Source organism: Tachypleus tridentatus, chromosome 13, assembly GCF_004210375.1.
Source record: "Tachypleus tridentatus isolate NWPU-2018 chromosome 13, ASM421037v1, whole genome shotgun sequence".
In the NCBI taxonomy this organism is placed as follows: Eukaryota; Metazoa; Arthropoda; class Merostomata; order Xiphosura; family Limulidae; genus Tachypleus; species Tachypleus tridentatus.
In genome coordinates, this window is record NC_134837.1 from 107,353,469 (window position 1) to 107,366,942 (window position 13,474).

General features: G+C 35.5%; 1 long non-coding RNA gene across 3 annotated transcripts in view; it reads right to left on the reverse strand.

The window, feature by feature from the left end:
• LOC143240604 (uncharacterized) overlaps positions 1-13,474 on the reverse strand; it is a 66,909-nt gene that overhangs the window by 31,166 nt on the left and 22,269 nt on the right. For 2 of the 3 annotated variants that reach the window (XR_013021853.1, XR_013021852.1), the window contains exon 2: positions 2,843-3,112. This is a non-coding gene — a long non-coding RNA (uncharacterized LOC143240604). Of the gene's footprint in view, positions 1-2,447; positions 3,113-13,474 lie in introns of those variants that run through there. The other variant, XR_013021851.1, reaches the window with a different exon arrangement.

Here is a 13,474-nt window from a genome sequence, read left to right on the forward strand (position 1 = left end):
ACTCTTGGGCTACTCTTTTACCAACGAATAGTGGGATTGACCGTCACATTATACGCCCCCACGGCTGGGAGGGCGAGCATGTTTGGCGCGACGCGGGCGCGAACCCGCGCCCCTCGGATTACGAGTCGCGCGCCTTACGCGCTTGGCCATGCCGGGTCAGTAACAGTAGTAAAAATAAAGGTTAAAAAATAAACTGAAAAAACTTATAGGAACAAAACACATTTTCCAACTTCTGGTGTTCACCGCTGGTACAGAGGTAAGTCTACGAATTTACAATGCTAAGATCACGGGTTCGATTCCTTCTGTGGACTCGGCAGATAGCCCGCTGCGGCTTTGCTATGAGAAAAAAAAACACACACACACACCAACTTCTGGCACGTAAAGATAAAGTTGGTGAAGCCGCAACTAGCTTGTAGGCTTAGATGTCTTGCATGGCCTGGCATGGCCAAGCGTGTTAAGGCATGCGACTCGTAATCTGAGGGACGTGGATTCGCATCCCCGTCGCGCCAAATATGCTCGGCCTTTCAGCCATAGGGGCGTTATAATGTGACGGTCAATCCCACTATTCGTTGGTAAAAGAGTAGCCCAAGAGTTGGTGGTGGCTGGTGATGACTAGCTGCCTTCCCTCTAGTCTTACACTGCTAAATTAGGGACGGCTAGCACAGATAGCCCTCGAGTAGCTTCGTGCGAAATTCAAAAAACAAACAAGATGTCTTGCAAAGAATTGCAGAAAAATTGCTAATAATATCTTACACTTCATAACTAATTGGCCCAATATGTATTTCAAACTTGTTGTTTTAGGTCGGTGACAGCGTGGTCCTTCGCTCAATGTTAAAATTCATCGTTGTCACGTGAAGTGTATATAGAAAAGTATGATGTTTCTCATTCTCTTGTAGGCGCTGAAATGTGACGTTTTACTATTACGAATGTTTCTACAATTATATGACTAAAATGCCAAAGAAATTTTTAGCTTATTAATGACTTTAATTACTTAATTAGGTGGTTAGACACGACTCCAAACAACGCAATGATATCTAATATCTGGATCTAGCAAATATAGGTTCATGGCAAGTAACCAAAGAAATGTAACCACAATGCATAGGCCTTGTAGTAACGTTGGGAAATGTTTGATTTCCCACACCACTAACTTGAGAACAAATGGGTTTGTTTGTTTTTGGAATTACGTGCAAAACTACTCGAGGTCTATCTGCGCTAGCTGTCCCCAATTTAGCAGTGTAAGACTATAGGGAAGGCAGCTAGTCATCACCACCCTCCGCCAACTCTTGGGCTACTCTTTTTACCAACGAATAGTGGGAGTAACCGTCACATTAAAACTCCCATGCGGCAGAAAGGGCGAGCATGTTTGGTGCGACGGGGATTCGAATCCGCCACCCTCAGATTACGAGTCGAACACTTTAACCCACCTCTCCATGCTGGGCCAGAACAACTGGAAGTTGGTTATGAATTTCCAACTTTGTGGATGGGGACTATAGATAGAGAAATACTAAAGTATTAAGAAGAGGTAAAATAAATGTTTCTTAACTTCTACTTCTTTCAGATGAATGGGTTTATTTATGGGTTAACTTTTATGTTTCCTTCAATAAATAAAGACTTTATATTTTATATTATTAGTTTTAAGTTGATTGAGCAGAAAAAGAGGTAAAATATTTTATTTCAAAGTTAAAAACTGCGTACATTTTCAGATTACTGGCGCTATTCCGTTTTATCTTTAATTGTCGTTGTCATACGTAATACATAAAAAAATCACATATATGCTTTTTAATGTATTCATAAGATATGCATTTGCCAGATGTTTATTTTCATAAAGTTTAGGGCTTCTTACACTGCTTTTACAAAACATGCTAATTACGCTACTATTAGACGTAGTGAAAACTGTTCACTGTACACATTGCCTCAATGACATTAAAGTGGTCTTTTCATTAAGTATTTTACTCTGTGAATATCTCATTTTACGTCCCCAGCTGGAACAACGGTGAGTCTTCGGATTTACTACGCTAAAATCATGAGTTCGATTTCCCTCAGTGGACACAGCAGACAGCCCGATGTGTCTTTGCTATAAAAAAAACACACACTCTCATTTTACAGCCTTTAGCGTTTCTTGTAGGGCCTGGCATGGCCAAGTGTGTTAAGGCGTTCGACTCGTTATCCGAGGGTCGCGGGTTTGAATCCCGGTCACACCAAACATGCTCGCCCTTTCAGCCGTGGGGGCGTTATAATGTGACGGTCAATCCCACTATTCGTTGGTAAAAGAGTAGCCCAAGAGTTGGTGGTGGCTGGTGATGACTAGCTGCCTTCCCTCTAGTCTTACACTGCTAAATTAGGGACGGCTAGCGCAGATAGCCCTCGAGTAGCTTTGCGCAAAATTGAAAACAAACGTTTCTTGTAAAAGTTTGTTTATTTAAATCACAACCAATACATTTCCGTTGGTACAATAGTGAAAAATTCAGGATTAATTGTATCTCAATCATTTTAGCTAATCACAGCTTGCATTATCTCACTTATTATAATCATTTATCTAGCAGCAACCAAAAGGTATTGTTGCTTTTATCATGCAATCAAAAAAATTGAGAAATATATTTTATTCTCTATTGCCATTTAGGTTACGTTTTGGATGCAAGCACGTAAGTGAAAACGTGACCATTTCTTTGCACAATTAGAATCAGAAAATAAAACCTATTCGGGACACAAGATGTTTGATTGTTGGTGCTGGAAGACACATTGTTCTTTAGTTTATTTGTTATAAAATAGAGGTTTTTGTTCTACCATAAATCATTTCATACAAAAGACGGTTTCTACAATAGAATTAACATCTAAAACCAACCTGTTTTTCCTTGAAGATCTTTTGTATCTACTAAGCAGGTTTAAGCCTCGTCAAAGATACATGTATTGTACATTTCATGTGTTGTCTTTATTGTGGCTTGTTAATACCAGCCTGTGTTTGGTACTGTTGTTTTCCACTTAACCTACATTATATGGTTTGGAAGCCATCTTCACATTGGCTCTGGTACTTGGATGAGTTCCATGTCCCCTCTCCGATCTCCAGTCGATACGTGAAGAGGCACACTAATCAGCTTTATTGTTATTGTCATTTCTGAGAGATAATTAAATAGAACAAAGCAATTATTACAGTCACTGTTTGGTAAAATAAACCAATTTACACTGAGAAAAAGATCAATCTAGATTTCAATATAATTTATTTAGGTTTTTTAAACGTTTTTTTTCTTTTATCACACCAGTTGCAGTTAAGTTTTAGTTTTATAACTAACCAAGTACTTTACTGTAAAAAAAAAATTTAGTTTGTTATAATATCTGGACTGGCTTTACTTTGAGTTTTTAATAAACAATAATACAATACATTCCTTGAAAACCACAGATTTAACGATATAAAGAGTAACAGTGGCTTCAAAAATAAATTTATACGGCGAAGAATGATTTACAATTACATATACTACGTGGACAAGTGAACTAAGTGTTGGATGAAATTTAAGAACAGGATGATATCTTCTAGATAAGGAGGATCAGCTTGATAACTTTAGTTTGTGACAGAAGGATCAGTTCCCCCTCATTCCCGAAACTTTTATTTAAAAAAAATACTTGAATACGAAGAAAACCCTACAACTTAAATGTGAACATAATTTTGAATTAAGATATAATATGATAAAAGTTAACGTGGACGTATCCAACCAATAGGTGTTTCATTTGAATGCACTGTTTATTTTATAGCAAAACGAGAAATATTCGTGTATAATATATATATATATATATCATTAAGGATAAGCAATTGCGAAAAAATAGCCCTCCAGTATTTCAAACTTGTATATACCTTAATATTTAAGTTTAAAATGCACACGTTTATAGGGAGAATTTCTTTTCTTTTCTGTGGGAACTCAGTAACGAGCTGTTTCCTTGTGTGGTCGTCTGCTGTTATTGTTTCGATTGTCAGGATAGCACTAGTGAGGATTTACGGTTGGTTCTTCGTTACTGCTTGACAAACAAGACAATTTCCATAATGTCATGTGGTAAAGATGCTTCCAGCCCACTCTGTCACGAGAAAGACCAGGTTATTCATCATATGGCATCTTCTAAAGGTGGGGGATTCGACTGTAGTTTGTTGTTATAGTACCAAGCGTGGTGGTTAGGCTTAGCAAGCAAGTCAGGTGTCGCATTATTTCTTTCAAAGTACTTAAACGTCTTTCTCACGAACTAGCCAGCCGTTAGTTTCTTTTTAAGAATTGACTTTACCTGTCCTGAGGCTTGTTTTCTTCTTAGTTACGACTCATATATCTTAATGAAGTCCAATTTCGCACCCATCTATTCCAGCAATCATCTTAGCTTTTGCGGTTTTTATTGGCTTACCTAACACTGAAGTCATTAAATAGACTAAAGTATCTTGTGTCTGTGTGTATGTATGTGCCTTTAATATTTAATGAAGGTTAGCCATGCTAATATGGCGAAACGTGACGAGATTCTTAACGTTTCTACAATCAGATTTTACCAACCAGAAACAAAAAGTACAAACTAGATAATATGTAGGAATTTTGCATCAAGTATCAGAATAAACAACATTTTTGGATATTCCTTTTCAAGAGTATGTTTATTAATATATAAAATAAATTTTATTTGAAACCTTAGCTATTTACATAATATCTTAAATACAATTATCTTTATTTCTGAAGCTATATTTCTTTTTCGCAAAAGTGCAAGTTTCTAAAAGATATTCTGAGTTTGTATATTGAAAAGATTAACGTCACTTTAGTTTTGATTATATTATATGTTAAACACAAAGCTTCACAATGTCCACCTGCGCTTTACTCCCCGCCGGAATCGAACTCCAAATTTTATTATTAAAAGTATTCAAGCTTCTCGCTGAGCCATCGGGAAAGTCAATTCAGTTTTCCAAACACCACTTTTAAAGAGAACTCAAATTATGAAATGTCTGTATACCACAAGATGTTGCCTAGTATTAAGTATTTGTGCTCTGTCCAGCACAGGAATCAAAACCCGGTTTCTCGCTGTATAAGATCCTTAGACATATCGCTGTGACACTCTAAGCTGTGCCATAAGTTAAAATATTTAGTATTAAAATCAAAATAATGTTTCATTGTCACACCTGACCTAAAATGAAATTATGTTTATTACACGTTGAATATTCTATGTGGCAGTAGAAATGATATAGATATAGTTTATTTGAAGACGTTTTTGTGTCATATGACCATGATACTACTCTAGCAGTTTTTCTTCTTTGGTGAGCTCTTTTGGATTAGGGTCCGGCATGACCAAATGTGTAAAGGCGTTTGACTCGTAATCTGAAGGTCTCGGGTTCGATTCTCCGACACACCAAACATGCTCGCGCTTTCAGGCGTTATAATGTGACGGTCAATCCCACTATTCGTTAGTAAAAGATTATCCCAAGAGTTGGCGGTGGATGGTGATGACTAGCTGTCTTTCCTCTAGTCTTACACTGCTAAATTAGGGACGGCTAGCACAGATAGCCCTCGAGTAGCTTTGTGCGAAATTCAAAAACAAACAAACAAACATTAAGCTTCCCTGGTGTTCATTGATAGGGCTAATTTCACAATAAACGCAAATACAACAGCTTTCCTTAATTGCTATCTTCCCATGAATGTACGTCATTTTATCGCATCTATATTTATTCGTCAAGACACAAACTTAATATTCATGAAATTGAACCAACTTACTAAGTGGCTGACAATAGTGGACCAACTCGATAACTGCATAATAAATCATCATCCCTAACACTCTCACTAATTTATAATTATATACTCTAGAGTAATATTCATTTCAAACCGTTCAAATAATTTCCTAAACTTACAGGGAGATTCTAGTCATCTACACACGTGCTGATAATCATGTAATGTCAAATCTCCCTTTAATAAAACAACAATGCAAAAATAAAGTAACTGTTGGTTATTAACAACATTAATATTAATAACAAGCATTAAATCATTAATTAAATGCATGAAACAATGTACAATTAAATTTTTTATTAATAACACAAAATCTTCTTTCTTTAAGTTATTTACTGTCTATACGTTGTCTAGCCACCAAATATTTTTGGTGGTGTGATTTTCCATAACGTTTAGTTCAAATTTGGAATGACATCTTACCTTTTATAAACATTTGCTGTCTTATTACTGAAGGGGTTATCTTCAGGAAGATGATCGGAGAATCAGTCCACTGGTGGCTGCTCCATTTTGGTGATAATCTGGAAGTATTGACGACAGGAATATTTGTTTCCTCAGTAATTTGACATACTTTTATCGAGGTCTTCTCTAAACTAATCAGTTGCACTCTCTGACACTGACGTACTCTCAGAGACGATCATGTTCGACAACTTTTGGGTTGGATTATCCGACTTTCTGGATTTTGTTATATTACACTTTGGGTAGTTATATTCATTATATTGTGTTTCCATCTTTACTATAACTGGAAATTGCATCACTGATGATGTCATTGTTGTGTAGTACATAGGGATTTCCTGGTCACAAACAGAAAAACAAACACGTTTGGAGTAAGTCTAGCTTCACATACATTCATGTCACCACGTGAAGTATATTTCCACTATCCACTCTTCCTCGATATCAGTTATCCACACATCATGTAGTGAAGAGAAGCTTCAAGCAGTCAGAGTGGTTCCTATATTTTCACTTGCTGGAATGTTATGACTACTCGTTATTTTTGTCAGTCTTTCTTCTTCCTTCGTTTCTGTATGCAGTTTCCAACCTTAACTTACCTGATTAGGTTGAACAGTTGTAGCTGCAGAACCAGTATCGATAAACATATTACGGGGTTTCTTTACCATCAATGAATTCGCTAACTCTTGGACTAATTTCTTTATATAATGTACTCCATGGAGGAGATCAAATACTCTCATCTGTAGAACATCGTCTCCTTCGTTTAATATTATATAATGAACTCCATGGAGAAGATCAAATACTCTCATCTTTAGAACATCGTCTCCTTCGATTAATATTATATAATGTACTCCATGGAAGAGATCAAATACTCTCATCTTTAGAACATCGTCTCCTTCATTTAATATTATATAATGTACTCCATGGAGGAGATCAAATACTCTCATCTTTAGAACATCGTCTCCTTCATTTAATATTATATAATGTACTCCATGGAGGAGATGAAATACTCTCATCTTTAGAACATCGTCTCCTTCATTTAATATTAATGAGTGATTCTTCATACTTTCAGACTTAATGCTTTCTGTAGACTTCTGTCTATAATTTATAGCTATTTATACTTTCTAAAATTGTAGATGAAGTGCTTACTGTCCTGTGTTGTACATCATTCACTCCGTGTAAACATGCACCTGATTTATCCATTGGTTTCTTCTAGGCCTTTATCAGAAGGATTTGATATTTCCACTCTTGCTGATCTCACGAACCAATAATTTCTGCTTTTAGCTGTTATTCTGTAACCTTAACTGAACCGAGTTCCATTGGCAATGAACTGATTTCCTTAAAGAGATACACTTCTATAGACAGGTTTGTATTTGGCTTGAAAAAAAGAACGTTTGCTCGAAACGTCACGAACAATGAAAGTAACAATAAAACTACAGTTTTCAAAGTGATTTATTTCCAACAAACTAATTTCTTTATTTTGCTACTTTTCCATATTTTTCCTTCTTTATTTACTTACGTTACTTTACTATAATTCATTTTCATCCAATATGACACCTGTAAACTAGTCGTGTGCCAACAAATCCATCATTTCATGTGGTACATTTGAATAAGATAATTGGTTAAGCCTATTTACATCTTCAGCATGTTTAGCTAAGGTCTCCTCCTTCCTCCTTACGCTGGTCTTAAGCTTTGTTTTAAAACTTCCTTCTGTTATATCAAAGTATGTTTTCTGTAACGGCCACTTCTGATTGTAGTTGTTACGACTTTCAATTGGAAGATTGTTAAATGTTGCTAAAGCTTGTCCTATTAAATGTGTATCAAAATGAATAGCTTCGTGTTTACCACCCCATCCATTCACATTGGACATTATTTCGAATTACACGTGATATGCCTACCATAGTAATTTTCTTCACATTCTGTTTATTTATCATTTGGAAATGCTGTAGAAATTGCCCAAGAGATTTGTAACTTGAGAAAGTTACACAAAGTAACACAGAAAGTCATATGTGGAAAAACAGGGATGGTAACAGGTGTAGCCAATATGTGTTTTCTTATTACATATTTCTTAGTTAATGGTGATTGAGAATGAAAGTCTTAATGGACGCAGAGAAAGGTTTAACTGATTTTATCCTTGCAATTAACAATTCAGTTACCAGATGTTTTATAAAATAAGCCCACTCTTGATACCAGTATTGTAACGGTTTCAATTGTTAGGTTGTCTCTTTTAAATTTTTAAATCAAAAGAAGAATGGAAAGTTCTGTTCTCTTACTCATAAATAAAACGTTTTATTTGGCTACAAGTTCTGCAAGTTAGCTTAACTAATATTTACTTATAGCCCAAATTAATAGTATACACTAATACAGTTTACTTGCTAACTTAACATTTAAACACAACACTATCTTATCTATATTTCTTCGTTGAAACAAACTCAGTGTTCATAAAACTAAACTAATTCACAGTAACCGGAAAAATGACTAACGAACTCTATTATCTCAATAATAAAGCATAATTTACTCAGAAAAACTAGGCTTAATGTTGATTATATTTATTTATTGAAAAGCTACACATAAACTACTCTCAGAAACAGAAGGTTATCAGAGATTGTTGTTGCGTTTCCAAAGTTGCGCACTTATTGATGTTGAAAAAGAATTGAATTGTTTATGCTGGTCAAGAACAAGAAGGCTCATCAAAATAGGCTTTAGTGTCTCTAGTGTCAGTGTGCTCTACCTTTGTTCCAACAAACCATGTCACTGACCTAACCATTAAGTAAAACTCATAAAATCACACGCATGAAGTACCATAGTCGAACAACTATAAAAAGGAAAATGTAAATAACCAGAACTCAATATAAACTATTAATATAATAAGAAAGTGGGACATTTAAAACTGATTGGATAACATCTTTGCTTACTCATAAAATATCTGAATTTTTATATATTTAGAATATGATGTTTGAAACATTAATGTCACCTCATGGTCAGCAGTAAGTTTATCGACTTACAATGCAGATTCCAGGGTTAAGCTCCCCACGGTGAACACAGCCCAATGTGGCTTTGCGCTAAAACAAACATTGAAACGTTAATCACTCAAACCACAAAAAATGTGTTTCTAAGCGAATCTTGTTATTTAGTAAAGCACTTTCTTTCAAATACAGTTGTCTTAACTTCAGTTCATAGCATATAGACATGCAATTGTTTCTTGAATCATCAATTATTTTTGAGTCTGTAATTAGCAGCAGACTTGTCAAATTATAGTTCATTCATCCTTCCGAGTAAGTGGGGTAAAATAACCTCAACTTTAAACTTATCTCAATTTTTGTAGGTTGTCTCAGAAAACCTTTGTCTTATGAGATCTTTCCGGCAGTCGGTGCACGTGTATACCTCAATTGGCACCTCACGAGGTGGTCATTTCATTTATTTATGTCACGTTCAATGGAAATTATCGCTTGAAAAGTTCAAAAGAATGCTGCATAGGAGCTAACAGTTACTATCAACACACGCAGATCATTTTGTCGGTGAAATTCGTGATTTTATCAAAAAGGATCAAACATTATATTGAATTGCAACTAATCTGTATACTAAACATTCTGAAGAGAAAATGGTGAACAAGAAAGATGCCAGCATTCAATTCGTTCCTCATAATTCTGAAGATGTATTTTGATTCCTGATTCATTTGTTATTTTCATAGTAATGATACCGTTTGTGGATAAGACAGATGGCATATTTTCATAGTACATTTAAAACATCCATGATATACTTTTCTATGGCTATTCATAACAGTTCCTTTAAAGAGTACCAAATATTATTATGTGTCTAAGCTCGATGTGCATACTAAACACATATACAACGTATCAAGAACATACAGGTTACAACAGGAGATTGGGCAGTCGATCATATGATATCAATAAAATATTAATTGTAATTAGTTTAGTGATAAAACTAAAACTTGATAAGCTTTGTAACAATTATTATTCCAATGTATTTCATGTTCATGTTAAATTACCCAGAATATTTCAGCTTGTTGGTCAGGAAAGTGACATTCGATCTCTGAGTATTTACACAGCTTGGGACAGAGGGAAAAACTTCTGATAGATTCCTGCTACTACATTCACAATTACAGATGACTGTAATCGTTTTATTGCAACCTTTTTTTGTTTTGCTGTTTAAAAAAATCCAGAAACTTTGGCTATGACTACTGTTGTAAATTGTCTTGAATTTCGCGCAAAGCTACACCAGCGCTACCTGCGCTAGCCGTCCCTAATTTAGCAGTGTAAGACTAGAGGGAAGCAACTAGTCATCACCACCTACCGCCAATTCTTGGTCTACTCTTTTACCAACGAAAATTGATCATCACATTATAACGTCCCCACGGCTGAAAGGGCGAACATGTTTGGTGCGACAGGGATTCGAACCCGCGACCCTCAGATAACAAGTCGAGCGCCTTAACCCACCTGGCCATGCTGGGCCACTAGAATAAATATTAAAATGAATTACAGGAGCTGCTTCAAATTATTCATCACTAATCACCTAGTCTGAGTTTTCAGAAACATAGTAAATGTTACAGAATTATGATCACGTGGATAGATAGATTAGGTTTCATAGAAGCATATAAGCTCTGCATTGGTTTATAATAAAAAACATGAGGTTGCCAGGTTGCTAAGAAACTTTTAAATCCGTGGACACATGGTATACGCGTACTTTAATAAGTTATTTATTTGCAGAGGGTTCAGTGAGTTAGGTTAACACGATTTAGAACATGCATATCACAAGTCGTGTAACAACCACAGACCATATCACAGTCTCGGTGAAACGGCATGTATCAGAACTACATTTTGACATTGTTTAGCGTTTTGAAGGTATATTGATGCCACTGAAATTTGATCACGTTGAAGAAGGGTCAATAACAACCATTTCCGACGCAAGATATTCATACACTCAAATCATAAGGATATGATTAAAATAGTACACCGTCCTAAACACCACCTACACTTGCGTGTATTTTTATATCTTGTAACATCAATTGTATTAATCCATGTCTGTCAAGATTATCGTTTGTTTAGTTGATAACGCCGAACGCATTTTGCGAAGTAATATACGACTGTCATTGCAGTGAACTCATTTTGATTTGAGGTATATTTGTGAAGCTGGAATCAAGTTGACATACAATGAGTAACGTGATTCGAACTTTAAAATCACACCAAACTGATAATCCTTATAAATGGATCTAAGATGTGATGCATTATTTCTAAATAAGTTAGAGTATCTAATCAAATGGTGGAATAGCCATTATTGTTTATCTATGGTAATGCGACCGGTTTCTGTAGAACAAAGAATTTGAGTTTTATGGTTAATGTGTTTACTAGCGTAGCTATAAGATTGTCACAGCGGTACTTCTCTGTGTTTATACCAATAAAAACTGGGTTGCGATATACGTGGTGGGTAGAGCACAGATAGCCCATTGTATAACGTAGTGCTTAACTTCAAACAAACAAAGGATTTCACATAAATGATTTTTGTTTATTTTGGTTCATTTCGAGGAAATGGTTTGGAGAATGTGGCATAGATTCCTCAAAATGAAACTTTCGAAGTTCGTGGAATTTGCTCATCTTAATATAGGTACAAACAAAGGGTGTGCAATAAACGGTTTCTATTCCCTCTACTGTAGCTGCATAACGAAGTAATTGTAGTAAATGTTTTTGTTCGCCATGCTATAGCTACATAACAAAGGATTTCTAATAAACCGCTTTTTGTTTACCATATTACAGCTGCATAGTAAATAATTTGAGCTAAACTGTGTTTCTTCAGGCTAATATGGCTGCATAAAAAATAGTTTATGGTAAACAGTTTCTGTTTATCTTATTATAGTTACATAACAAAATATACGTGGTAAACAATTTCTATTTCATGCTGTAGCTGCATAACAAAAGAGTTAGGGTAAACGGTTTCTGTTCACCATGCTATCGATACCCAACAAAGGATTTCTGGTAAACGGTTTCTCTTCACCATGCTAAAGATACGTAACAAAGAGGTTGTGTTAAACGGTTTGAATTTACCATGCTACAGATACCTAAGAAAGGGTTTGTGGTAAACGGTTTCAATTTACCATGCTACGGATACCTAATAAAAGGTTTATGTTAAACGGTTTCAATTTACCATGCTACGGATACCTAATAAAAGGTTTATGTTAAACGGTTGCAATTCACGGTACTAGAGATACCTAACAAAGGGTTTGTGTTAAACGGTTTCTGTTCACCATCCTCTAAATACCTAACAAAGGTTTTGTGATTAATGGTTTTGATTTACAATGCTAAAAATACGTAACAATAATTTGGTGTTAAACAGTTCAATTCACCATGCTAAAGATACCTAACAAAGGTTTCTGTTCACCATGCTATAGATACCTACCAAAGGTTTCTGTTCACCATGCTATAGATACCTAACAAAGGTTTTGTGGTAAACGGTTTCTGTTCACCATGCTATAGATACGTGAAAAAGCGTTTGTGTTAAACGGTTTCAATGCATTATCTAATAGATACCTACCAAAGAGTTTTGTGTAAGCGGTTTCTGTTTACCAGGCTAGAGATACCTAACAAACGGTTTGTGTTAAACGGTCTCAATTCACCATGCTATAAATACATAAGAAAGGGCTTGTGGTAAATACTTTCTGTTTACCGTGCTGTATATACGTCACAAAAAGTTTGTGCAAATGGTTTAAATTTACCACACTATAGATATATAACAAAGGGTTTGTGTTGAACGGTTTCACTTCAACATGCTATAGGTATCTGACGAAGGGTTTCTGTTAAACTGTTTCTGTTCACCATGTTATTGATACCTAACAAAGAGTTTGTATTAATCGGTTTCTGTTCACCATGCGATAAATACCTACCAAAGGGCTTGTGGAAAACTGTTTCTGTTCACCATGCAATAAATACGTGACAAAGAGTTTGTGTTAAACGGTGACTGTTCACCATGCTCTAGATACCTCACGAAGGGTTTGTGATAAAGTTTCAATTCACCATACAAATGGTTTGTCGGAAACGGTTAAGGTTCACCATGCTATAGATGGGTAACAAAGGGTTTGTGTTAAACGGTTGCAATTCACCATGGTATAGATACCTAACAAACGGTTTGTGGTAAACGGTTTCTGTTCACCCTGCTATAGATACCTAACAAAGGGTTTGTGATAAACGGTCTCAATTCTCCATGCGATAGGTACTTAACAGAGGGTTTATGTTAAACTGTTGCAATTCACGATGCTATAGATGCGTAAAAAAGGTTTGTGGAAAATTGTT